The sequence below is a fragment of the Anolis carolinensis genome, chromosome 5 (genome assembly GCF_035594765.1).
Source record: "Anolis carolinensis isolate JA03-04 chromosome 5, rAnoCar3.1.pri, whole genome shotgun sequence".
NCBI lineage: Eukaryota > Metazoa > Chordata > Lepidosauria > Squamata > Dactyloidae > Anolis > Anolis carolinensis.
Window position 1 is genome coordinate 189,661,025 of NC_085845.1, and position 26,108 is coordinate 189,687,132.

The 26,108-nt window shown below is 42.2% G+C and overlaps 1 protein-coding gene across 2 annotated transcripts in view; it reads right to left on the reverse strand.

The window, feature by feature from the left end:
• eps8 (EGFR pathway substrate 8, signaling adaptor) overlaps positions 1–23,030 on the reverse strand; it is a 158,252-nt gene extending 135,222 nt beyond the window's left edge. For both annotated transcript variants that reach the window (XM_008118629.2, XM_008118628.2), the window contains exon 1: positions 22,772–23,030. The gene's annotated coding sequence lies outside the window, so the exon portion shown is untranslated. The remainder of the gene's footprint in view (positions 1–22,771) is intronic.
• Positions 23,031–26,108: the final 3,078 nt, after the last annotated feature.

Genomic DNA, 26,108 nt, shown 5'->3' on the forward strand with positions numbered 1-26,108 from the left:
AGCTGAGCACATCATAATTTGATCCATCACTCTAAATATAGTCTTTTCTATGACATGAGGGAACAACACGGCAATAAACACAGGCTAGTACAGAGAAAAGAAAATGACATATTTGCCAAGAGGTCAATATTCCAAGCATTTCATTAAGGAGAGGAGAAAGGGGGAGACACTGCTTCTCATCAAATACAGAAGCCGCTTTGGAGGCCTTGTTGCAGCTCAAGGATAAATTAAAGGATTTCATTTCCCTCTCAATTAAATAATCACACTCTTCTCAACACATTAACCGTGTGCCTCTGACAACCGCTAAACGATGTACGACATTTATATAAAGGAGCAATGCAAATATTGACTTGGTAACAGGCAACTGGCCTCGCCATGCTCTAGAAAGTTAACCGGTTCACCTCACAGTAAGGAAAAGGAAAGCAAAGGCACTGGCCATAATCAGCCAAGGAAAATTTGCTCTCAGATAGGAAAAGGGAACTTAAAAGAAAATATAGCCAAGGAAAGACAACCTATTAAGAATAGCAGAATACTAGTATAAAAAGGATATGTGTGAATTTGTTGGTAGGTACCTTCAAGTCAATTCCAATGTATCCTAGAATTTGCTTAATAGATGATGCCCTTATTTGAGGCTGAGAGCCTTTGATTTTTTCAAGGTCACCCAGTGGGTAGCCATACCTTTAAAATGCCCCATCAGACTTGATTAATCCTACATTTTCAGCTACTCTTAAAATAGTCTAGCAATGCTCCAGACTGAGCCTGGAGGTGGCCACACACACCATTACCAACCAGCAGCAGTGGTGGCAGGGCATAAATATTTCAACTGAGCCAAGACTGATTCAGCCCCACTGGACATATACTTTACCGTTCCTGTCACCATAACCACTTCCCAATGGCCACAGAGCTCCTAGCCAGTGTGGGCATCCCATGCTGACATCAGCAAAGGTGTCCAAATGACCAGGGAAAAGGAAAGGGGCAATCCGCCAACCCTGTAGTGAATTCAGCTAGGACAGCGGATAACAAGATTCGCCCATGCCTGGTGAGCGTTCATTAAACCAGATCAGCCAGACACTCCAAGTTAATGGAAAAGCTACAGAGGTTTATTACAATTTGGCCAAATAGGATAGAAGTACAAGCAATTTGCTTCAAAAGGCACAAGCATAAACTCACAGAAAAATACATGATATCTTATACAGTTCTGACATCTATTCAGACTTCCTGCTCCCTCCCCTGACTGGCTGAAAAAAGAAGCAGGTTAGGCTCCACATCCGGATTGCCCAGGGGTTCCCTTAAAATCACAGCCTGCAGGAGGAAACTTCCACAGTGAGAAGAAGGACAGCTAGTAATTGGACAGTTTAAAGAGCTAGTCCATTGCAGAAACGCCTCTTGGGAGGACACAATCCAGGAGGAAATGGTGACATGGATATGCTGCTGAGTCTCAAGTGTCCAGTTCCATGTGTAACAAATGTGCAAGACCCAAAAGATAAAGGTGGTAATTCCAGACAACCAAGGGCTTCACTGTCTGTATACTTAATGCATTCATACCTGCTGAGCCCCCTCTTCTGTGGTAACAGCAGACTCCCATTCCCAAGCTAAATGAACAAACATTCTGAGCTTATTCCGGTGACAAAGATGATCATCTAGCTCGACAACATCTTGCTCGACAACATCTCTGGTTGCACAGGTACCACTGATAAGCACTGGACACCCACTACAACCAAGAGCTCTTGTGGAGTTATGTGGCCATCTGAAAGTAGCGATGGTGAAGAAACAGGCCCAGTCCTTCCCTTTCCCTGTGTTTAGTGCAAGTCAGAGTATGGTGCTGACCGCCCATGTGGACAACAGACCAGACCCATTCATGCTGTCCACTGTGCCCAAAATATTGAACCCCACGTTTCCAAATTGCTTTTCAGCTTATCTTAGTTGCTGGAAACTATGTTCAAAGTGCAAAAATAGTTTGCACTCAGATAACTCAGCAGGGGAGGAATGCCTGAATACTGTCATTCCCAGGGGACTCAGGCAAAAGCAAACTGCTGCAATATCTCCTAGCTTGTGTATTTTTCCTCATTAAGAGCTTTTGCTGTTTTGGCCACACTCTGATGTTGCTTGGCCTATTTTCACCTGGATGTTGGAGAGTATGGGTTTCCATGACTGAACAGAGATTCCATATCTGATCTCCCAAACCTTTAGTCTAACATGCAAACCGCTATGCCATACTACACTCTGTGAATACGTGGGAAGCAAACACTACTGTGGGTATGTTTGTTCTCATTTGCCAGATTCTGCATCTGGAAAAGCCCAGCTCTTGGGGCATTAGCTGTGTCTAGTGTGAGATTGTTGGGTACAAGCCAAGGTGTAGGCAAGGTTAAACAACCCCAAGAAAATGCCTCTTATTCACCACACCTGCCTTCTATTGCTCTAAGACATACAGAGATTGCTCTTTGCTTGAACAATAGCAAAAAAGAACTATTCTAAGCTCTACACCTGCAATATTAATATTGTTGGGCCTATGCAGTAGAAGCTTTCTGTTTTGTCAGTTGAATATATGTTTCCACCCTAAGTTTGCATAAGGAAATCAGGAATGCCCACAGGGCATTTATATTGGTTCTTCCAAGCTGAAAGTATACTTGCATTCAAATCAGCATGCCACACACAACACAAACAGTATATTTCTAATTATAACTATATTAATATTATACAAGCCCCACCTTTGGTCAGAGCCATTAATTTTAAGATTGCAGGGGAAGGGGGAAAGAAGTAGATAAAAGAGGGAGGGCACTTCTTGGCTGCTCTGAGATGAATGTACTCATTAACACTGTTTTTCTCTTTGGAGGAGCTTTACATTTGCCTCTCCTATAAGGAATCTCTAATGAGAGTACAGCTTTCAGGAGGCCTGACAAGTGAACAAAATATGTAGAATTGAAACATGAGTCAGAGGCACAGATTTAAGTCCCCATTATACATGCTACTGAATCCTTAATCTTTAGCAAATTTGGATGAACAGGTTGAGTTTTCTCGTTGGATAAAAAGGCTTGAAATGATGAATAATCGAAACTCTGCTTGCAGTTAAACAAGCTGCCCAATAATTCTAGTAAATGTTGGAGCATTCTATATAAGGTCTGATGCCTTGTAAAGCCCTGTCATAGTTCTTTTTGCTTCCAAATCCAGTCATGTCCTATATATACTGATGTATAGACCCATCTGCATGGGACTGGACTGGAGCGCTGCTGCATTGGACTGGGCCCAGATTCAATGTAGAGTCCTGACTGTCCAGTGGGGCCAAACCCAGGTTGGCTCAATGAATGGCCACTCTTATCTTTGTTGTTGCTTGTTGCCACAGCGGCGGAAAGCTCATGGCAGTTGCTGGGCACCTTTGCTGATGCCAGCAAAGCCACCCACACGATCTGCAGAAAGGAGGGGTTCTGAATCATGTCCTTATCTCAATTCTAACCCTATTGGAACACACAATGTCCCTCTTCTTTCGATGTGAAAACACTTATTTTCAATGGCTGAGGACTTTTTAAAAAGAGACAAAATTAACCCTGCAGTTTGGAGTAAGAACTGGGATCGCAGAGGAACTGGGAGTCAGGTGATCCCTTGGTTGTTTCCACCACAGAAGGGTAGCATCCTTGTTTGTACCTGAAAAAGGTGATGTTGCCCTTTTATTTGAATTTGCTGTTCATGAACAAAACTTCATATACCTATCACTGCACATATTTGGCATTGCACTTCCCTCTTCTCTACCAACTTTGCTGAGAAGGGCAGTAGGGCAATAAGACCAAGAGAACGCAATTGCGAATATGCACATGAGTAGCATCAATCTCCTCCCAAAATCAGTGCAGCTGCTGTGGTCATGTAACAAGACATAAACTGATAAAGCAAACACGTGCATACTATAAATACACCCCCTTGCTCCAATGTAGGCATGTAAAAACATTTTACTGTTGTGTGTCACAGTAAAGGGGTCAAATAAAGGTAGGGATAGCCCGCTGTTAGCCCCAGGTTCTGCCAACCCAGCAGTTCAAAAACATGCAAATGTGAGTAGATCAATAGGTACCACTTCATTGGGAAGGTTATGGCGCTCCATGCAGTCCTGCTGGCTAGATGGCCTTGGAGGTGTCTACAGACAACGCCGGCTCTTCGGCTTAGAAATGGAGATGAGCACCAACCCCCAGTCGTAACCCACTGGACTTAACGTCAGGGGAAACCTTTACCTTTTTACTATACAAGGGGGCTGGGATACAGTGCTCATATACATTCATTCCAGAAGGAACCCAGACATAACTACAAGTGAGTGTCATTTACCTGGTCTGTATCAAAAATTCCCAAAACATGGGGGGGAGGGGTACAGTCGTCGGGTTTAAAATACTGAGGCCAAAGTGTAAGCTTGTAAGAAAAAGATCAGGACATGATAATCTTTTGAACTAAGACATGCAGAATCCACAAGGTTGCCAGGCTGGCTGTGGGATTTTTGGAAGTGAAGTAAAACAAGTAGCTTATCCAAGCTCTAGGCTTAGCACATCTGTAGTGCAATTTTGCACCCTTATCACCTGATAACAGTACCTCCAGACTGGCTATATACCAGTACATTTCTGTTATATATACTATACGGGATTTGAATTTCATTTGCCCATTTTTTGCTCCTAGCACGAAAGGAAGGGAAAGAAGATGCCATGCGTCTAGCAGCAAATGATGATCTTCCTCCTTCAACACAGCCGCAATTACACAGGCTGATGATGTACTACACTCTTTTCCACCTGTTGGAATGAATCTGTCAAGCACATCTTGTCAAAATGAGCAACAGACATGAAATTACAGTTTATACATGAGGATTCAATCCCTTTTTTTGCACATTTCCCTCCTTCTTCCTTCAGCAAAAATCCTTTAACAGTAGCAAAATGATTTTTAAAAATCCAACGAATTATATTCCTTAATGCTGTATTTCTGTTCCGGGAGGCTGTTCTTAGAAGAATATGAGTTCTTCTAGAAAAAAAGTGGCCATACACACATGCATGGCAACATTTTACATCCAAATGCTGCATGTAATCATAATTGTTTGGACACTCCACACACGTCCAGTAAAGTAGTACACAATCACACTGCAGATGATACACAACGCTTAAGCCTGAACTGTCCTCTGAAAAATTAATGAGCTACAGCTGGAGAAACTTGAGGAAGTAAAGTAACGTTCAATTATAGTGAAAGCTCTTTGCATAATCTGCAGTGATGGGCATCTATAGCCCAATTTAGTGTTGTGATCTGCCATAGAAATAAACCAGCCTTGTGAACGAGTCCCAAGACATTGCTTGCCTACTATGGAAGGGGGAAGAAGGACTATATTTTGATGTTTTGCTTTGAGGAAGAGGCTTCTCTACTCCAGCAGCCACCTGGTTTCCGTGAGCTAACACACCTGAATGGTATTCCACCTAATCACCTGTACTTCAGCTATTAGCACAATCACAGACTAGGCTTGAACTATAAAGAATAACAAATGAAAGTGTGCTGACTTTCAGGAGTGTTGCTACAGGGGAACAAAACGCCTTCCCAAAAAAGAACCCTGATCTCACCTGTATGAAATTTCTCATTAGTCGCCAAATGTCTAGCATTATAGTCACTTAGAAAGTCCATGCAACTCAGATATCAAAAAAGGGCACAAGCAAAGTTACCAAGGAAATGCAACCAAGTCAATATTTACAAATCCCAATCCATCTACAGAGGGATGAATAAAGACACTGGCTTTGTGGCAAATATGTATTATTTAAAAAACCCTAAATATTGCACATATAGAAAAAGGAATATTCTCAGGCAGAGTTTTGGACACAAGCAAACTGACTTTTGGTTAGCATATGTATTGCTTTTGTGCACTGACACTAACTGGCCACTGTAAAATACAACAAAGCCAAAGCTCCACAAAGGAGCGATACATTTACTGGCAAAGAAAACACATCATCTAAGCTTTCAAAGCTCCATTGGCTTCTTCATCAGGTAAAATTGGTTTTAAAAATCATAGAAGAGGAAAAAAAGAGGAAGCTAGAGTCACAGGGCTACGTTTTGTATCACATATTGTTTGAACTGTAGTTCACCTGGTTTAGAGGGATTTAAAAGGAGGTGAAGATCATTCCCATTCTTGATCATGTGGGGATAGAAATAAAGAACAGCAACCTTTAAACTCTATTAGTACTTCTCTTGGAATCCAGGTTGTCTGTCTTTTGTGAGGCTTTTTTCTTAAGCAGGAACATGGAAATCCTCAAGACACCTATGTACTATCAGAATATGTTTTAGCCGCTGTATTGCCAATTTAGTCCAAATAAAACAGTTTCATCTTTGTTAGAGACACACACCTCAGAGCCAGGTCCCAACCCACTTCTTTAGTTTTTGGCTAAATTCATTCTAATCCCATGGTCACTGAGAGTTTGAGTACCTTAAAGGCGCCAGACCCTAAGCAGGATCAGCTGTAGTTAATACTCGGATGGGATATCACCAATGAACACCAATTGCTGTAGGCTATATTGAAAAGGATGGACCTGGCAAAGTTAATTTTGAGTATTTCTTGCTAAAGAAATCCCTTTGAAATTCAAGGTTGGCACAAGTTGACAGGTAATTAGAAGGCCACATGCACATGGTTATAGCATGGTCAACACCACATTATAGTGAAGATGGCATTGGCAACAGTTATTAATTGGGATGTACGCTAAAGTAAGACAGATGGCAGCAGTTTGCTTTTCCTTGAGTTTACAGGGAAAGGTCAGATTTTGCCTCTTTCCTCCTCCCCGATGAGTTAATTAAGTGTAAATTGTCTCAGCTGAGGACGAAGAAGGAATGTGGGGAAAGGACTGTGCCATTTCAAAAGCAGTTGGAAAAATGGAATGGCAGAGCATTAAATGGGGCACCTGCCTGTCAAATTAGGAAAGTGGAAGGCTGTGGAAACTGAAAATCCCAGTTGTTCTGGTTTGCCTGCAATCCAATCCAGGGAAGAGCAAAGGAAGTCCATGGTCTTCATGTCTACTCTTCATCTCAAAGGAGGTCCCTGGCCTTCATTTTTACTATTCATCTACACAGAGATATTGGGCTCACTGGCACAGCAGCATTAGAAGCTGACATTAGCTCTTAGTTAGGGATCCAAATCACAAAATCATGGAGAAAAAAGCTGCATGCTGGGGCACTGAAAGTTCTAGACCTCAGCAGAGAGCTGGATTAGCTTGCAATTGTATTTTCAATCATAGAGAAAGCTGGAAGGGATGACAAGGATTATGTAGTCCAGCTTCCTGCCATGCAAAATCAGACAATGAAAGCATTCCCAAAGATGGCCACCCAATCTCTATTTAAAAATCTCCAAAAAATAAAAGTCCACCACTTTTCAAAGCAATCTATATTACTGCACTTGCAAACAGTTCTTCCTGTCAGGAGTTTCTATTTATTTATCATTTATTTACAATATTTATATTCCGCCCTTCTCACCCCGAAGGGAACTCAGGGTGGATCACAATGCACATATACATGGCAAACATTCAATGCCATTAGAAATATGACATATATAGACAGACATAGACAGACACAGAAGCAATTTAACATTCCAGCTTCCAGCTTCATGAGGGTATACTTGATTCCAGCCACAAAGGAGCTACCGCTTCACCGTCCACTTGTGACACCAAGTCCTTGATGGAGTACTACCTCATTCTTCCGTACATTGCTGGAAGATTTTATGGTGTCATAAATTAGTTAAATTAGCCTCCCCGCATAAAGCGGTACCTAATTTCCTACTCGACAGATGCAACTGTCTGTCAACTACATAGGTCAACAGCAAGCTAGACTATTTAATGGCCGGGAGCTCACTCTGACCCGGGCTGTCTTCAAACTCACGACCTCTTGGTCAGTAGTGATTTACTGCAGCTGGCTACTAACCAGCTGCGCAACAGCCCAGTCTAAGTAGAATTTGAACTTTACTTCTCTTGCACCTCTTTCTTGGGAAGAGCACCATATAATATCCCACAAACTGGACACTGGAGCAAATACATACAAGCTAGATCTTCAAATACTTACACACAGAGACTTCCAATTGTCCCAATTTAACAGGAGCAGTTCTAGTTAATCCTCTGTTGTCCTACTTTTCTAGATGCTTTAAAAACATTGTGGATTCTGACTCCTTCTACTTTCCCCGTTCTTCCTTAGCTTATGTACTTCCATTGTTGCAAACTGAATTTAAAGTGCAAAAATAGTTCTCACTGAATAAATTCAGCAGGGGGAGAGAAGGATGCACAATCTCACCCTTCCCTGTAGATGCAGGCAAAAGCAAGCTGCTGGAGCCGCTTCTAGTTTGAGTTTGCCTCCTCATTAATCATGTTTTGTCATCTTGACCACAGTATGATGTTGCTTGGCAGCACGCATCCCTGTGAAATATTGAAGGGTATGACATACAGAGAAAACTTTGGGAAATAAAACATAGAACTTAAAAACTTTCTTCAATAGCTGTTAATTGCATGTGCGCTCATAGTTAAAATGACAAATCGTTAGCACAGAAAAGTTCATGGAAAACCACTTTCCTCTTAAAAATGACTGATATGATCACGGGGTTATCTTTGAAATATGGTGGTAAAGACTTCTCAGCAACTGATTTCTCAAAAGGCTAAATGTCACGTTTCCACCCCCAACCCGTAAAAATCATAAAGCATCTGACTTCGTCTGGAACATTGCTCATAATGAATCATATTTCATAAATCATCAGCAGCAAATATGCTGTTACTATTCTTTCCCCATGAAAGGTTTTATTCCATGCATCTAGTTCAGAGATGGGCAACTCTGAGGGGGCTCAGATCCATACCGACCTTCTGTAGGACCCATCAGGGCCACATCCCCCATTGTCACACTTAAGCCCACCACAAAATGGGAGTGGACCATTTTTTTTTTCTTTCAATGTTACAGTTAGCAACTTCTATGTGCTATACTCACTAACCCCTAATTTACATTAGGGTGAATTCCTATATACTGTACTTGTTTTACCATACACCCTTACTCGGTGTATCGGTCTGACTTGCAACTGCTTTCTTTTTCCGTCACTTTCCTTCATTACCTGATGCATCTGATAACATGCAGGCTCTGTTAAATAAGGTTATCTTTATGCTTTGCAAGGAAAACAAAGCCAATTTTCTTTCTCCACAAGACCCTATAGGAGAGCATGGGGCTGGCTGTGGTTCAGCTTCTGCACTGTCAACTGATCACTCTGCTTAAGACATCCACTACGTTCCCATACATTTTCCAAACCCCAAAATATTCAGATATGGTCCTTAGTTTCTGAATGGTGCTAGTGACTATTTTGCCATATTTTTGTGAATTTGGAAGGGCACCTTCACCCTATATTATCCTGTAGAGACCTTCTTGTAGGCTATATGGGTCTACCTTCAAACTAGGATGTGACTGGACTTCCTCCTCCATTCCCAAAGTACCAAAATGCTTAATAAGCCATTGCATGTAGTAACTGTAAACAACTAACGCTGCATGAACACCTCCACAGGTCAAGTCACACTCTCTCCACCTGAGAGGAAGGCAATGGCAAGCATCTTCTGAAAGAATCATGCCAAGAAACCCTCATTATATGTTTGACTTAGCTTCACCATAAATCAGAAATTTATAAATAAGAAATTACTCAAAAGAACAAAACAGCAACAATGCCAATTAAGGGGCTATGCCAAAGTCATCACAAAAAATATGGGATTTGATTTTGCTGGATGAATAAACACCTCAGATGTAAGGCCTGAGGTAAAGGAACATCTGAATGAGCTCTTCACCACAAAATTATGGGAGAAAAGGGATATTTTTCTGTTTGCAGAGTATTTGCTTAGACATGCTAATTCCAGTGCAAAATGTTGAAATAATAAATGGGAATGCAACTTTTCTGACGTGAAAGCCAATTGCTACTTCCATCCAGAGTACATTCAATTGCTGAAATCAGCCCTTATATAAGTCAGTATCTAAATATAAGTGAAAATTTGTGTAAAAATCCCTTTGATTCAAGGAGTCTCTTCTAACTGAGACTGGCAATTGGATTTCAGATACAAACACCACCTCCCAGAATTCCCAAGCCATGATAGCAAGCCTGGGGCATTATGTGAACTTGTATCCAAAAATGTTAATTTTTCCAAGTTCTGGTAGCATCAGGCTCTAGATACTCTCAAAGTACCTTCTTCAAAGAAAACTACAACACACAACATTCCTCACATTAAAGGAGAAGAGCTTTTAAGAGTCAAAAAATCACTGAACTGGAAGGGATCATAAGGGTCATCTATCTAGTCCAATTTCATGCCAATCCGGAAATTCACAGCTGTAAGAAGGGGACAACCAAGCTTTGTTTCAAGGTCTCCAATGAAGAGTCCACCACTACCTCCTAAGATGGCCACTGCTACTGCCAGACAGCTCTTCCAGCCAAAAAGTTCTTTTGGATCTTCAATACCTTTCAGCTCCCTTTCATTATCTGGCAGAAGCTTCCTGGCTGGGCAGGCTCACTTGGCAGCACAAACTGAGAACTTTGCTCAGGAGGACAGTTGTAAGCAGAACACTCCTACTGTCTCACAGCCCAAAGATGAATCTGCCAGCTCATGTCTCCATCATTTCAGTATGGATTTGGCAAACAGTCAATAAGTGGACAGTAAAACTGCCATCACTTCAACTCAAGTCTTTTCATTATAGCAAGAATTATACTCCAGAGTACACCAGGAAGTTTTCTTCAGAGTTTTTTCCCATCCCTGTTCCAAAAAAAGAATAGTAATTGTGGAAGAAGTGTGTTAGCATTCCCTTGGTCTTTCTGTGTTAGTTGTTGTTAACTGCCATCAAGTCAACTTCAGTCTATGCCAGCCTTGCCAAGAAAGACCTCCAAGTCACTTGGTTACCAAGAATGCTGTTCAGGTCTTGCAAACTCAAGACTGTGACTTCCTGAACTGAGTCTATCCATCTGGAATAGACTTTTACTACTAACATGTCCTACTTGTCAAGCAGCATCTTTTTTTCCCCTAACGAATCATGTCTTTTCATCCTGCAATAGACAGAGAACTGTCCTATGCTATATGTGAATGTTCCCTGTAATATCCGAAATACTCCAAAATTGTCCACATTGGTGGCTGAGACAGTGACGTTTTTTCTTTCTAATGGTTTAACAAAGTTTCCACAAAATTATTAAAAACATTGGGTATAAATTATTTTCAGGCTAAAGTGTATACAACACATAAATGAATTCCATGGTTTGACCTGGACTCATCTCCAAGATGTTTGCATGTATGTAAATGCAAATGTTGGGGTGGGGGGTGGAGTCCAAAACATGTCTTATCCCAGGTTTTTTGTAAAAGTATACCCAACCTGTATTGTAGAGCAAGACAGTGAGGGAAGGAGGGAGAGATGGGAGGGTGGCAGGATCATGAATGCATTTCATTAACACTGCTTGAAGATTAGATTATGTTCCATCTCTTTAAACTGCTATTAACATATTCACAAATGCCATTTCATCTTGTCAGTGGGACAATGAATCTGCTCCAGATTCCCAAACTAGGTCGAGCACCTTGGAAAGCTCCTTTAATATTCAAACTGAAATCCCGAGCAAATTCACCAATGCAATGGCATAGTAGCCACCAATTCTTCAGGGAAGAGGGAAATTTGCATCCTAGTGAGTGATACATGAAAATGGTCATATGCTGTATCATACCCTGTTCTCAATCATGTCTCCCTAGCTAACTACAACTTAGCATCCACACTTGTCCAAAGTGAATCTTATTTATTATTATTATTATTATTATTATTATTATTATTATTATTATTTACAGTATTTATATTCCGCCCTTCTCACCCCGAAGGGGACTCAGGGCGGATCACATTATATACATATAGGGCAAACATTCAGTGCCCATAAACACATAGATCTGAGACAAAGACAGACAGACGCAGAGGCAATTTAACCTTCTCCTGAGGGGATGTTCGATTCTGGCCACAGGTGGGAGCAGCTGCTTCATCATCCACTGTGACGGCACTTCCTCATTCCAACGTCGTAAATTAGTTACATTTGCCTCCCCACTTTATAAGTGGTACCTTATTTACTACTTGATAGATGCAACTATCTTTCGGGTTGCTAGGTCAGCAACGAGCAGGGGCTATTTTTTATTTTTTATTGACGGGTGCTCACCCCGCCACGGGCTGGCCTCGAACTCATGACCTCATGGTCAGAGTGATTTATTGCAGCAGGCTGCTCACCAGCCTGCGCCACAGCCCGGCCCCAAAATCTTACAAATTTTGTTAGGAAAAAAAGATTGAACAAAGCATAGCACATTCAAGATTCCCATAGATCAAAACTGAACAACAGGTGGCTCTTCATATATTGGTGGACTGCAGCTCCCAGCATCCCCCACTAATGGCTAAGCTGCTTAAGGCAGATGGGAGTTCCAATGCAACATCTGAAGGAGAACAACTTGCCTGCTGTCCATAATAATTGTACAGATCCTTTTGTTACAAAAAAAGCCTGCCTGCTGGTGTTTCTAAATTAAGTCCATTAAATTTCTCCCCTTTCTATTGCATTCATTCTTCCTGCACTCCTCCTCTCTTGCATATTATTTCTGAACAGAGAAGGCAAAATTAGCTTGCACTGGCCTTCCACTAAAATTAACATGCCTTTTCACTTCCAGCCACACTTGTAATAGTTCAGAGGTGAGCCACCTAGAAAATAAAGTCCTGTGTTTGAAACTCATCTCTCTTTTTCCACAATTCTTTTCAATGTTTGCTTAAAGGTTGTTCTACCTGCTTAGCTGGTCCAATCTAATCCAATCCTTCCCTCCTCACCCATGTCCCATCTCTCTCTCTCTCTTTAGTGCTGCATTCAGAAAGTCTGGATTCCAACCCCAGCAAGCTGTTTAGATGAGATAAGCCACTGAATTTTAACAGAAATAACTCAGCACTAAATCAGGGATGTCTCAAAGAAACAGGTCATTAAAACACACAAACTAATTGCGGTCAACACTGTGCTTTCTTCACACGCAGTTCCCCTTCCCATCTCAGCCCACACCCATTTCCAAAAGGCAGAAAGAAAGCGATGTCTCTTAAATTACTGTTTGTTGCATGCAAATATCATGAACAAAAGTGCTATTTATGGCCAATGACCAATAAATGTGCACGGTCTTTGATACAAATTGCATTTCAGTTGGTGCTGCACTCGACTGATAGTGGACATGAATGTATAAAAGATTCCCATTACATTCAGATTCTAATACTTTTTTCAAAAAGACAGCATAGGCCATTACTCTCTACTACTTTTTTCTGCATGTTGTTCTGCTTTGTAGAGTTGAGCTCCAAGTTTCCCAGTATCATGAACACTTCAGCTGTCTTTTCTATAATGGATGTGTGTTTGATGCCACATCCATTATAGAAAAGCACATTGGGACATCATGCCTAGGTTCGGAAGCAGGTGAAAGACCCTCCCTCCATCCATCCATCCCAACTGCCACTGCCCTGGCCTTTGAAGGAGAGGAGAGGCAGGAAAAACTGTATCATGAATAAGACCAGAAGCAGATGAAAAGCCTTCCTTCAGCCACGGAAACCCTTTGGGTGACACTGGGCAAATCACACTCTCTCAGCTTCAGAGAATAGCAAAGGCAACTTCACTTTGAACAATGTTTGCCTAGAAAACCCTGTGACAGGATCACCATGAGTTGTAAACAACTTGAAGGCACACAACAACAACAATACAAGGGGTTGCCTTTGAAGAATCCTCGGTAGCTCCAAATGGTCCAGCAGGCAGCAGGCAGATTGCTCACTGGAGAGGCATATAGGGAGTATACAACACCCTGCTACACCAGCTCCACTGGCTGCCAATCTACTACCGAGCACAATTCAAAGTGCTGGCTTTAGCCTATAAAGCCCTAAATGGTTCTGGCCCAGCTTACCTGCCCAAATGTATCTCCCTCTATGAACCATCATGGGGTTTAAGATAATCTGGGGAGGCCCTGCTCTCGGTCCCGCCTTCTTTGCAGACGCGATTGTTGGGAACAAGAGACAGGGCCTTCTCAGTGGTGGCCCCTTGGCTATGGAACTCCCTCCCCAGGGACATCAGATCTGCCCCCTCCCTCCTGATCTTCTGTAAGAGAGTAAAAACGTGGCTCTGTGGCCAAACCTTCGGAGAACCTGTGCAATAATCAGATATGGAACGACATGTTATGACTACAGGAACGGCCTGGTTTATGCTGGTGGATTATGTGATTTAATTGTGATTGTATGGTTTTTAATGTCTTTTATTGTTTTAATTGTATTTTACTACTTTGTATTATTGTTAAGGCATTGAATAGCTGCCAATTTGTAAAGCTGCCTTGCATGCCCTTCAGGTAGAGAAAGGCGGGATAGAAATATCGTAAATAAATAGCAAGCATCCATTTCTTTGGTAAGGACTATTCAGAGATTATTCCACATTGGCTCTAAGGCCGTCTATTCCACTGTCAAACAGCTCTTAAAGTGAAGACAATCTTTAACTGTATAGGCTCCCATCATATATTATCTAGCTCGAAGGAAGAACAACCAAAGAAGCAACACGTGGAAGCAGGAGTTAGGATCAAAACATATGATGCCACCTGATACATATATTAACATGCATTAAGTGTTCTCCGATTGCTCATGTTGATACGAGGAGCAACAAGGAGATTTTCCACCATTCATATTGACACTGAAAACAACCAACTATACTTTCTTCCTTTAAGGTGGAAGTAATTGGTAGGCCAATTGCATAAATGCCAGAAACACTATGTTTCATCCAGAACGTGTGACAGTCTTGATAAGGCATGCACTGTTATCTCTCTCTGCATCCTCACACTGCCTCAGAAAACAAATGTGTTTTCTTCGGAATTGTGACATTTCCTTCTTTATTTCCTTCTCAGATTAGTTTTTCTAAAGCATATTGCTTTCAACTTAAAAGTGGATGTCGGTTGTTCAAATGCTCCTGGCAGTCTCAGGCAGCTGCAGAGATACTGGCTGGTACTTGATGTTCTTCTACCTGCATTTTTTTTTTGCATCTAGCATCTTGATCCAGCAGTGGCTGGACAAGGGTGAAGTAACAAGGGTGAAGCACAGAAATACAAATTGTCCTAGAAAAATACGTACTGTGTAAGCATCAGGACAAACAAGAAAGGAGAAACTGTATCGTATCCTCACCTCACACAATGACCACAATCACTGAAATCAATGGGAAATGTTAATCATGATCAAACTTAACCTCATCAATTTCAAGTATAACAGGGACACATCAACCGTGAATGTTCCTGAATACTTCTGGTAATATCCAGAGTCTTCTTGTGCAACAGTTATTCTACAATCCACTCACTGATCATGATAGTGCCTAAAATTAGTCTTTCCCATCATTAGCCAGCAAAGTGTTGTTCTTATGTACCCACAAGTCAGTTTCAACTTATGGCAATCGTATAACCTACATCCACAAAATACACTGGTGAAACTTTATGAACTGCCAATGTCAAATACCATCTCAGTTCCTTCTCACCCACCTCCACTTGCAGCTTGTTGAGACTAGTGATAATACATGGATGATTTATTCAGACACAATTTCCACTGAATTTAGTGAAGCTTAGCCTCAGATAAGTATTCATCAAATTGCTGCCTTTAACAAAAGTCATTGTTCCCCATCCAAAATAAAGTTACCCATCACTGTGTGGTGACAGCAGATACTTGCTTCATTATAGGTTCTGGAGGTGAAACTTCTCCATAGACAGACAGGGAACCTCTTCAGATTGGTTGTTCCCAGCCGTGGCTGATAGATTTTGTGTCCATGCGGCAGTGAACATGCCCCAGGCTTTCACCGAAACCCTAAAAAACCTAACCAAGGAGCTGAACTCATGTCAGGGACAGAATTCAGCACTGGGATAGCTCAGACCATAACCTCATGGACAGGGCAGATACCAGCTACCACGGGGAGTTCCCATCCCTGATCCTCGAAAGAAAGTCATGGATAAGTCTAGAAATTTTAGTTTAAAAAAAACAACCCCAAAACCTAGGTTGACGTTCCATGTGTGAATACTGTACTATAACTGTTATCATAAAAGGAACCATCCAAAGCAAGGTCTTATTCCATCCAAGGAAATAAAATGTAAAGCACCAACTTCTCTACCATCTCTGCCATGGCACCGCTTCTGGCCTTTTTGAATGCTTCAGCAGGGAAATGGCAGCTACCAGCGACAGACGGCTTCCTGAAGCACCCATGGTGTTTTCCCCTCTCTTTAGAATGACTTATCCAAAGTCATATCAAAATCCATAATTTTGGCCTCAAAATCTGCCTTCAATTTACACATAAAGTCAAATTATGCATGTGGATGTACGGTACAGTACTGACTTTCAAGAACTCAATAGCAAAATGAGGGTCTGCCTTGAAAACCAGCAAAAGTAAAACTTTCCATGTTTACTTGCTTCTTGGCACTCCTTTGGTTTACACAATGTTTTTTCCAAATATTACCAAGTACGTGCCAACAATAAGATTGGAGATACTTAAGATTCAAGTTCCTTCCTTCTCCTTAAGCTCCCTTTTTAAAGAGGGCAAAATATTCTCCTTCCTTACAGGAACATCACAACTACATACACTTTTGCTTCCTCCTCACTCTATCCATCTAGAAAAGTAAAAGAAAACCAGTCCAATCAACTTTCTTAACTGTGTAAAGTTCCCTGCCAAAACTCCAAACAGTATCAGTCTCTCACCATGGCCTTCCTGTTTTCTTTCATCTCTCCCATTTTGCATAACTGCTCAGGTACACTGGTAAACCAAGTGAGACTTGTGTTGTTTTTTTCCCCCCGAAAAAATATTTTAAATATATTTTTTGTAAATTTGGAGCAACTCAAATTGATATTTGCCTCTATGCCCATTGGCTAAAATACATTGACTTATTGTAGAGAAGTTGGCTGAAAACACATAAGACGAAAGGGAAATGGAAAGCAGTGGTTAGAATCCTAAACAAGGAACATGCCATTTACTTTTAGTTTGGCTCTTTTCTTTTTTATTCTTCATTAGAAACACATGAAAAAGTCAACCAAATAGGAAATCTAACATATAAAGAAGAAAAAAGTGGGGAAATGGGAAAAAAATAAATACTAGGACACTATCCTGGCATAACCCGCTAAGACCATTAGATTGTTCTTGGTGTGCAATTGGCCTTACAGCAAGAAGGGACATGTGGGGAGATCTAGATGTTAAGTGTTTTGAGCCTTGTTGGCAAGCAGGCAAGATGCATTACTCCATTTCAAATTAACAAAATCAGAACTCAGAGATGCAATCAGAGGGATGCGGATAAAGTCAGGCTTATGACCCACCCTGGTAATGGGCTGGAGTCCAAAAGTGTCAAGTTGATTTTCTTTCTGACTGGCTGCTGGACGCAAATTGAGAACCAAGATTCCACCGCAAGTCAGAGAGAACCAGAGCTTTTGGAATGAACGAGACAAAAGTCCCCATTCAGTTTAGAGAAAGAGAAATGGCATTTCACCTTTAAAAGGGTATCCGGTCACTTCTTGGGAACTTTTGCCAGCAGCACCAAACGAAGAAACGTGGGAATTTTGATTGTCAAGTCTGATATCAAAGAAAGCCTGATATTCAGCTCAATTTGCAATTGTAAATTCAACAAGGACATTGCCTGAATGCAGATCGGAGCATCTATTTTGTATTAGAGGAATTAACAATATCCATAGAAGAGAACTTTGAAAACTTGCTCCTTTGGACTCCATTCCCAGAACCTGCCAGCCAGTGGGGCTACTGGTGCCATCTCGATGTACTGGGCTGCAGCACACACTGTCCTCAGCCACCTTGGCATTTGCCATCTGGGAAAGACAGCATATCTTCCAATTTGCTGAACTGGCAGTGACAGTCCTAATTACTCCTTTGCCATCTCACTTTAAAAAAGTCCCAGTTTCTCTCTCCTTCCCCAATCTTGCTCCTTTGTTCTCAGACTACTTCAATGATTACAAACAAAAGGTAGTTTTGCCAGTTCCTTTCCCTGGAATGGAGCCTACTGTGCTTGGTGTTTGTTGGTGGTCTCCCATCCAAATACAAATAATGGTTGATCCTGCTTAGCTTCCAAATTCAGGTGGGACCTCCTGAGTTCAAAGAGCAAAAATACCATAGGTTTGAGTGAATTAACTCAGTAGGGAAAAAGGAGAGGAAGGACAGAATATTATCCTTCCCAGTACGCTCTAGCAAAATCAAAGTGATGCAACATCTCCTAGCTTGTATAATCTGCCTCGTTAATACATTTTGCCATGGTAGACTGCGTCCTTATGTTTGACACCACTTTAACTGTCATGGTTCAGTGCAATGGAATTTGTAGTTTTGTTTTGTTTTTTTAAAAAAAACATCTATACAATTCTTGTATTTAGTTATGCCCTTCCCTCCTCCCATTCCTCTCTTTGTGGTGACTTCCCGTCCTTTGGGTTGGAGACATTTGTATATAGTTCTGCTCTTGCTTTCTATTACTTTGTTTTTCTAGTCTTCACTCTGGCCTAATAGTTTTATTCATTCATTTATTTATTCCCAACAAAGATTCTAACAGATTAAATGATGAAGCCTCCTGTAACAACTTTTCCCTCTTTTTTTTTTTTTTTTTACAAAGTTTAGAAATTACTCTTGGTCCTTGATAAAGTTTTTGTTGGGGGGGAGGGTTGTTGTTCATCATTGCTAATTTGTCAGTTGCCACTATTTAAAAAACTTTAACAATCCATTCTTCTATTGTCAGGTCTGCCTTCTTCCACACTGTGCACATAATGTCCATGCTGCTATTACCACGTAGTGCAATACTTTGTAGTTGAATGATTTTGTTTATTTATTTGACATTCCCAATAAAAATAATTCGGGCTCCAATTGTATATTTGACTTAAATTTTTTGCAGTGTTTTTTGTACCTTGCCCCAGAATTCTCTTGGTTCTTTACAGTTTGGAGAGGCACCAGAACTCTTTGGCAGAGATGGCAAAAGACCTTGTAAAACTACAACTCCAAGGATTTCAGGACATTGAGCCATGGAAGTTAAAGTGGTGTCAAACTGCTTTAGTTCTATAGTGAAATGTTTGAGGGTATGGGATGGGGATTATATTCTTAACACATCTGAGAGCGCTACACCGAGGAAGGCTATATCTTTGGTAAATATTCTCAACCCGTCATGAAATGGTTGAGAGAACATTAGGAGAACTTCCTGACTTTAAGAACCATTCAACGTTGGAACTCTCTGCCTCGGAGTGTGGTGGAGGCTTCTTCTTTGGAGGCTTTTAAACAGAGGCTGGATGACCATCTGTTGGGGGTGTTTTGATTGTGCTTTTTCTGCATGGCAGGGGGTTGGACTAGATGGCCCATGTGGTCTTGTCCAACTCTATGATTCTATGAACCGGAGCAGAAGAATATATTTGTGAGGTTGTAATAAACTCGATGAAATTTTCTATGCCACAGTTTCTCCAGCAGCCCAATAGCAAATATTATGCCAACTGCCAAAGTCTTAACTAAGCAATTAGATTGAGAGCAAATGGATAGAAAATGGGAAGGAAAGGAGGAAAAATGAAAAGAGGAGGGAAAAACTTGATTTTCCATCATTAGACACCTTTGTTCACAAGACAAAGGTGTCTAATGAACTATCATTTCATAATACCGAGATGGCTTAAAGGGTGTTCTATGCAAAATAACCAATGTGTAAGCATACCAATTAGTCCAGAAAAAAACAACAACAACCTCGGCTCAATTTTCTACTCACAAACACTTATACAGAAGAGAAACACAATTTAACAAACAAGCATGAGTCAGAAACCCAGAACTTCAAAAATTTACCATTTTGGACTACCATTCTTAGAAGCCCCTTGCCTCCGAAGAAGGATCCTCAAGGGTGCTTCAAAAATGGGAATCCGCCACTTCACTTGGTATTAAATGGGAGGAAGAGAAGGACCACAAGCTGAGCATAAGCCAAGAGTAGGATATGACAGCCAAGGCGATTCTAGGCTTCGTCAATAGGAATGTAATGCCTAGATGGAGGGAAGAAGTAGTAGTCCCCCCTCTGTTCCACTTTGGCCAGACATCACCTACAACACTGTGTCCAGTTCTGGCCACCACAATTCAAGAAAGCTATGGACAAGCTGGAACTTTTCCAGAGGAGAATCACAATGATCAAAGGTCTTGAAGCCAAACCCTATGAGTTGCATCTTTAGGAGCTGGGTATGTTTAGCTGGGTATGGGAGCCCCGGTCGCAAAGTGTGTTAAAGCACTGAGCTGCTGAACTTGCAGACCGAAAGGTCCCAGGTTAAAATCCCAGGAGCAAAGTGAGCAACCACTGTTAGCTCCAGCTTCTGCCAACCTAGCAGTTCGAAAACATGCTAATGTGAATAGATCAATAGGTACCGCTCCGGCGGGAAGGTAACGGCGCTCCATATAATCATGCCAGCCACATGACCTTGGAAGTGTCTACGGACAATGCCAGCTCTTTGGCTTAGAAATGGAGATGAGCACCAACCCCCAGAGTCAGACATGACTGGACTTAACGTCAGGGGAAATCTTTACCTTTTAGCTTGGAGAAAAGCAGGCTGAGAGAAGACATAAAGGTAAGGTTTTCCCCTGACGTTACGTCCAGTCGTGTCCGACTCTGGGGGTTGGTGCTCATCTCCATTTCTAAGCCGAAGAGCCGGCATTGTCTGTAGACACCTCCAAGGTCATGTGGCCGGCATGACTGCATGGAGCGCCGCTACCTTCCTGCCGGAGCGGTACCTATTGATCTACTCACATTTGCATGTTTTCGAACTGCTAGGTTGGCAGAAGCTGGAGCTAACAGCGGGTGCTCATTCCGAGAAGACATAGCTATGTATAAATATTTGAAAGGAGGTCACATCAAGGAGGGGGCAAAGTTGTTTTCTGCTTTTCTAAAGACTAGGATATGGAGCATTGGATTTACATTGCAGGAAAAGAGATCCGACTTACATTAGAAAACAATTTTGGATGCAAATTCTTAAAACAAAAATCAGTTTCAAGTTAGAAGTTACAATACTAGGATTATTGGAAGATAAGACAAAAAAGGAACATGAGATGATACTGCAGTACATGTTAACAATGGCAAGAGTTTTATATGCTCAAAAGTGGAAAATGACAGCGATACCAACTGCAGAAAATTGGACAGTAAAGACGTGGGAAATAATAGAAATGGACAAATTCACCATGTTGTTGAAGGATATGTCACTGGACACATTCTCAGAAGATGGAAACTATTTTTTTTCAGTCTATGTCAGTGGGAAAGGGAAAGACTTTATGACCCCTTCCATGCAGGCAACACTCTGCAAACAGGGGAATTCCACACATGAAACAATCGGGGTCAGCTAACACTGCCCAACAAAGAATTTTCCCTGGCAGGAATCAGCCAGGTCTTGAAGCTGCAAGGCCATTAAATGCTAATCAAGGTGATTAATTGCAACATTCACACTTTCCTCCAGTATACAAGACTTCTTTCTCCTACCCTGGACATTCCACAGATATATAAACCTCACTTACCAACAGACCTCACAACCTCTGAGGATGCCTGCCATAGATGTGGGTGAAATGTCAGAAGAGAATGCTTCTGGAACATGGCTATACAGCCCAGAAAACCCACCGCATCCCAATGATTCCGGCTATGAAAACCTTCGACAACACATTAATTTATATACATGTTAGTAGTTTTAGTTTTATCAACCAAACATGTGTTGATAAATCGCCTCCTTCTCCTCCCATTGCCGCTTGGGCTCCTTTTCTCTTCCTTTGACCTCTCCTTCCTCCCTTCCTTAGGCTGTAAATTGTATTTTTTATGATTTATAATTGTCTTTTAGAGTTTATTAAAAACCGCAAAACAGCGAATCCGCAAAAAGTGAACCACAAAGTAGTGAGGGTACACTGTACTGCAAGTCGCTTCTGATGGGAGAGAATCGGTTGTCTATAAAAACGTTGCCCAGGGGACGTGTTACCATCCTGTGGGAGGCTTCCCTCATTTCCCTACTTGGGAAGCTGGGGCTGACAGATGGGAGCTCACCCCATCTCGTGGATTCAAACCGTCGACCTTTGGGTCATTAGGCCAGCAGTTCAGCCACCACCAGAGCTGTCTGACAGTGGAATATGATGCCTTCGAGCAGGCATGGGCAAACTTGGGCCCTCCAAGGGTTTTGGACTTCAACTCCCACAATTCCTGTCAGGAATTGTGGGAGCTGAAGTCCAAAACCCCTGGAGGGCCCAAGTTTGCCCATGGCTGCCTTGGAGTATTTGAATCCGACTCTCCATGGCCATCTGTCAGGAGTGCTTCCATTGTGTGTTCCCTCCTGGCAGAGGGCTGGACTGGATGGTCTTTGGAGCCTCTTCCAACTCCATGCCTCCAAGCCAGAAAGAGAGCTCCAAGGAGGTCCCGGAGGCGAAGCTATGGAAACTATGGAAGCTATGGATTAATTTAGAAAGCAATGGGTGCAAAGCATCTTCCCAAAGAGAAACCCAGCTGGGAAAAGGCGCAGGTGTGGCTGCTCAAGGCTCAGGTTACAAGGTAAACGCGGAGTCGGAGGCAGCCTAGATCCCCAGAAATCCACAGCGAGGAGACCCCTCCCCGGCACTGCCATTTTGTCACCGCGACACCGCTCGAGGGGCCGATTCACACGTTACGCGCGTCTTGACACGGAAGGCAGGGCGACTCCAGGGGAAAGGGGGGGGGAGAGGGGCCAGGGAGGCATTCCTCACGCAAACCAGCCTCTAAGCACTCCCCGCACCATCATCTCTTGGCTTCTCCTGCCTTACCTGGGCTTCTCTGCCTCCTTTTCCTTCCAAAAGCGCCCCTCGCTCGGAGAAAGAAGGGATGCAAAGAGACGCCCCGACAGTAGAGGCGACTAGGCGACCACCCCCGGCAGCAGGGCCACCTGAGGCACGGAGAGGGTCCCGGAGAAGCTGGGACGAAGGAGTAGAGCCGCCGCCAAGCCGAACAAAGTGCAGCAGGAGCAGCGGGAGCAGGAGCGAGGCAACCCGCGCCAGGTTCCAAAGTGCCCGCCTCTGCCTCGCCGGCCTCGCCGTCGCGGCTTTTCCCGCAGGCAAGCGCGCCCCCTGGTGGAAGAACCCGGCCTCTGCTAGCCGAGCAAGTCCCAGGTTGGACCAGTGGGTTGACATCTAGACCATAGGTGCTTAAGCTTAAGCGGCTGAGGGGGAAAAGGAAAGGGCCTGAGGCTGTTAGGAATGGTGGGAGTCGGAGTCCAAAACACCTGGAAGGCCCAACTTAGCCCACACCTGATCTATATCACGGAATCACTGCTCTTAAATATCACTTGAACTGTCCTGTCCTAGGAGTTTAAATGTGGTGAGACACCAACACTTTTTGGCAGAGGAAGCTAAAGATTTCGTAAAACTGCAACTCTTGTGATTCTATAGCACTGCGCCATGGCAGATAAAGTGGTGTTAAACTGCATTCATTCCACAGTGTAGATCAAGGGTCCTCAAACTTTTTAAGTGCAGGGCCGGTTCATGGTCCCTCAGGCTGTTGAGAGGCCGAATTATCATTTGGAAAAATAATACAAATTCCTATGCACACTGCACATATCTTATTTGTAGTGCAAAAAACCCCCCAATTATTGTTTGTTTGTTTACTACATTTATACCCCACCCTCTCTCACCCCGAAAGGGACTCAGAGCGGCTTACAAGTTGTATGTACATACAGTAGAGTCTCACTTATCCAACATAAACGGGCTGGCGGAATGTTGGATAAGCGAATATCTTGGATAATAAGGAGAGATTAAGAAAAAGCCCATTAAACATCAAAATAGGTTATGATTTTACAAATTAAGCACCAAAACATCATGTTATACAACAAATTTGACAGAAAAAGTAGTTCATTACACATTAATGCTATGTAGTAATTACTGTATTTATGAATTTAGCACCAAAATATCATGATATATCAAAAACATTGACTACAAAAATGCATTGGATAATCCAGAATGTTGGATAAGTGAGACTCTACTGTATATATATTACTGCCATAGCAAAATATTAACATTATATATTACTAAATTGTACTATACTACTATACTGTAATATTAGTAATATTACTATATATGTAATTAATATTATATTGTATTATTATTGGTATTATATTGTATTACATTATAATATTATTATCAATATAATATGTATACTTTTACACAATATATTATATTATCACCATAGCACAATATTAGTAAATGAAAGAACAATATAATAGTTAAAAATAAAAACAATTTTAACCAACATACTGTAAACCTATCAGGATTTCAATGGGAAGTGTGGGCCTGCTTTTGGCCAATGAGATAGTCAAGTTAAGTAGGATTGTTGTTGTGGTGTGCCTTCAAGTCATTTCGGACTTTGGGTGAGCCTCAGTCTAAAACTGAGGGCAGGGGGCAGGTAAATGACCTTGGAGGGACACATCTGGCCCCCGGGCCTTAGTTTGGGGATCCCTGGTGTAGATTCATCCAAAGAGAGACTACCAGCTCTGCCCATTCATGAAGGTTCTCTGTGGGTGTAATGGCAATTCAGGCCCCTTCCACGCTGCTATATCTCCCAGGATCTGATCCCAGATTATTTGGCATTATAGACTCACATAATTGAGTTTAAATCATATAATCTGAAATCAGATTTTGGGATAGTGGTAATGGTAGATCCAGCCTCAGCTTGTAGAATGAATGCAGGTTGACACCACTTTAACTGACATGACTCAACACTATAGAATCCTGGTAACCTCAGCAGACTGAAAGCCAAAACCAAGGTCACAACAACATCTATTATAGAACTTCAATATGCCGATGATAACATAGTCTGTGCGCATTCAGAAGAAGATCTACTAGCCGCTCTAAACACGTTTGCAGAAGCATTGAACATCGAGAAAATCAAAGTGCTCTTCCAGCAGTCGTCAGCCAGTGATTCTGCAATGCCAGGAATACAGCTTAATGGTGTAACATTAGAAAATGTTGACCATTTCAGCTACCTTGGCAGCCACCTCTCCACAAAAGTCAACATTGATGTTGAAATACAACACTGCCTGAGTTCTGCGAGTGCAGCATTTCTCCAAATGAAACAGAGAGTGTTTGAGGATTGGGACATCTGTAGGGATACAAAGATGCTTGTTTATAAAGGTATTGTCCTCTCAACCCTGCTATATGCCTACAAAACATGGACTGTCTACAGACGTCACATTGAACTTCTGGAAAGATTCTATCAGCGTTGCTTCCAAAAAAATCCTGCAAATCTCTTTGGAAGACAGGTGGACAAATGTCAGCGTGCTGGAAGAAGCAAAGACCACCAGCAATGAAGTGATGCTCCTACGCCATCAACTCCATTGTCCAAATCACCGCCTGATCACCGTCTCCCAAAGCAGTTACTATACTCCCAACTCAAGAATGGGAAACGTAATGTTGGTGGACAGGAAAAGAGATTGAAAGATGGGCTTAAAGCCAACCTTAAAAACTGTGGCATAGACACCAAGAATTGAGAAGCCCTGGCCCTTGACCCCTCTAATTGGAGGTCAGCTGTTACTGACAGTGCTGCAGAATTCGAAGAGGCATGAATGGAGGGCTTAAGGGAGAAACGTGCCAAGAGGAAGGTGCATCAAGCCAACCCTGACCAGGACCTCCTTCCATTTGGAAACCAATGTCCTCACTGTGGAAGAACATGTGGGTCAAGAATAGGTCTCCACAGTCACCTACGTACCCACTGCCAAGACACTACACTTGGAGGACCATCATCCTCAAGCTACGAGGGATCGCCTAAGTAAAGCAAGTAAGTAATAGAATCCTGGGTTTCTTAGTTTGTTGAGACACCTGCACTCATGGGCAGCAAAGGTTAAAAGACTTGAAAAACCATAACTTCAATGATTCTGTAGCATTGGGCCATGGCAGTTCAAATGGTGTCAAACTGCATTCATTTTGCAGTGGAGAGACACCCATTGATGTAGTAGGTAGCTTGGATTAAATTATCTCAGACTTACCTAAGATAGTGCTTGTTGTGGACCACCTCACACTGCAACTGTAGAATAAGTGCACACCTAGACATGGGATGGTGGAACACTGCTGTGACAAACTCCAGCTCCAAGAATTGGCTCACATATACACCCCA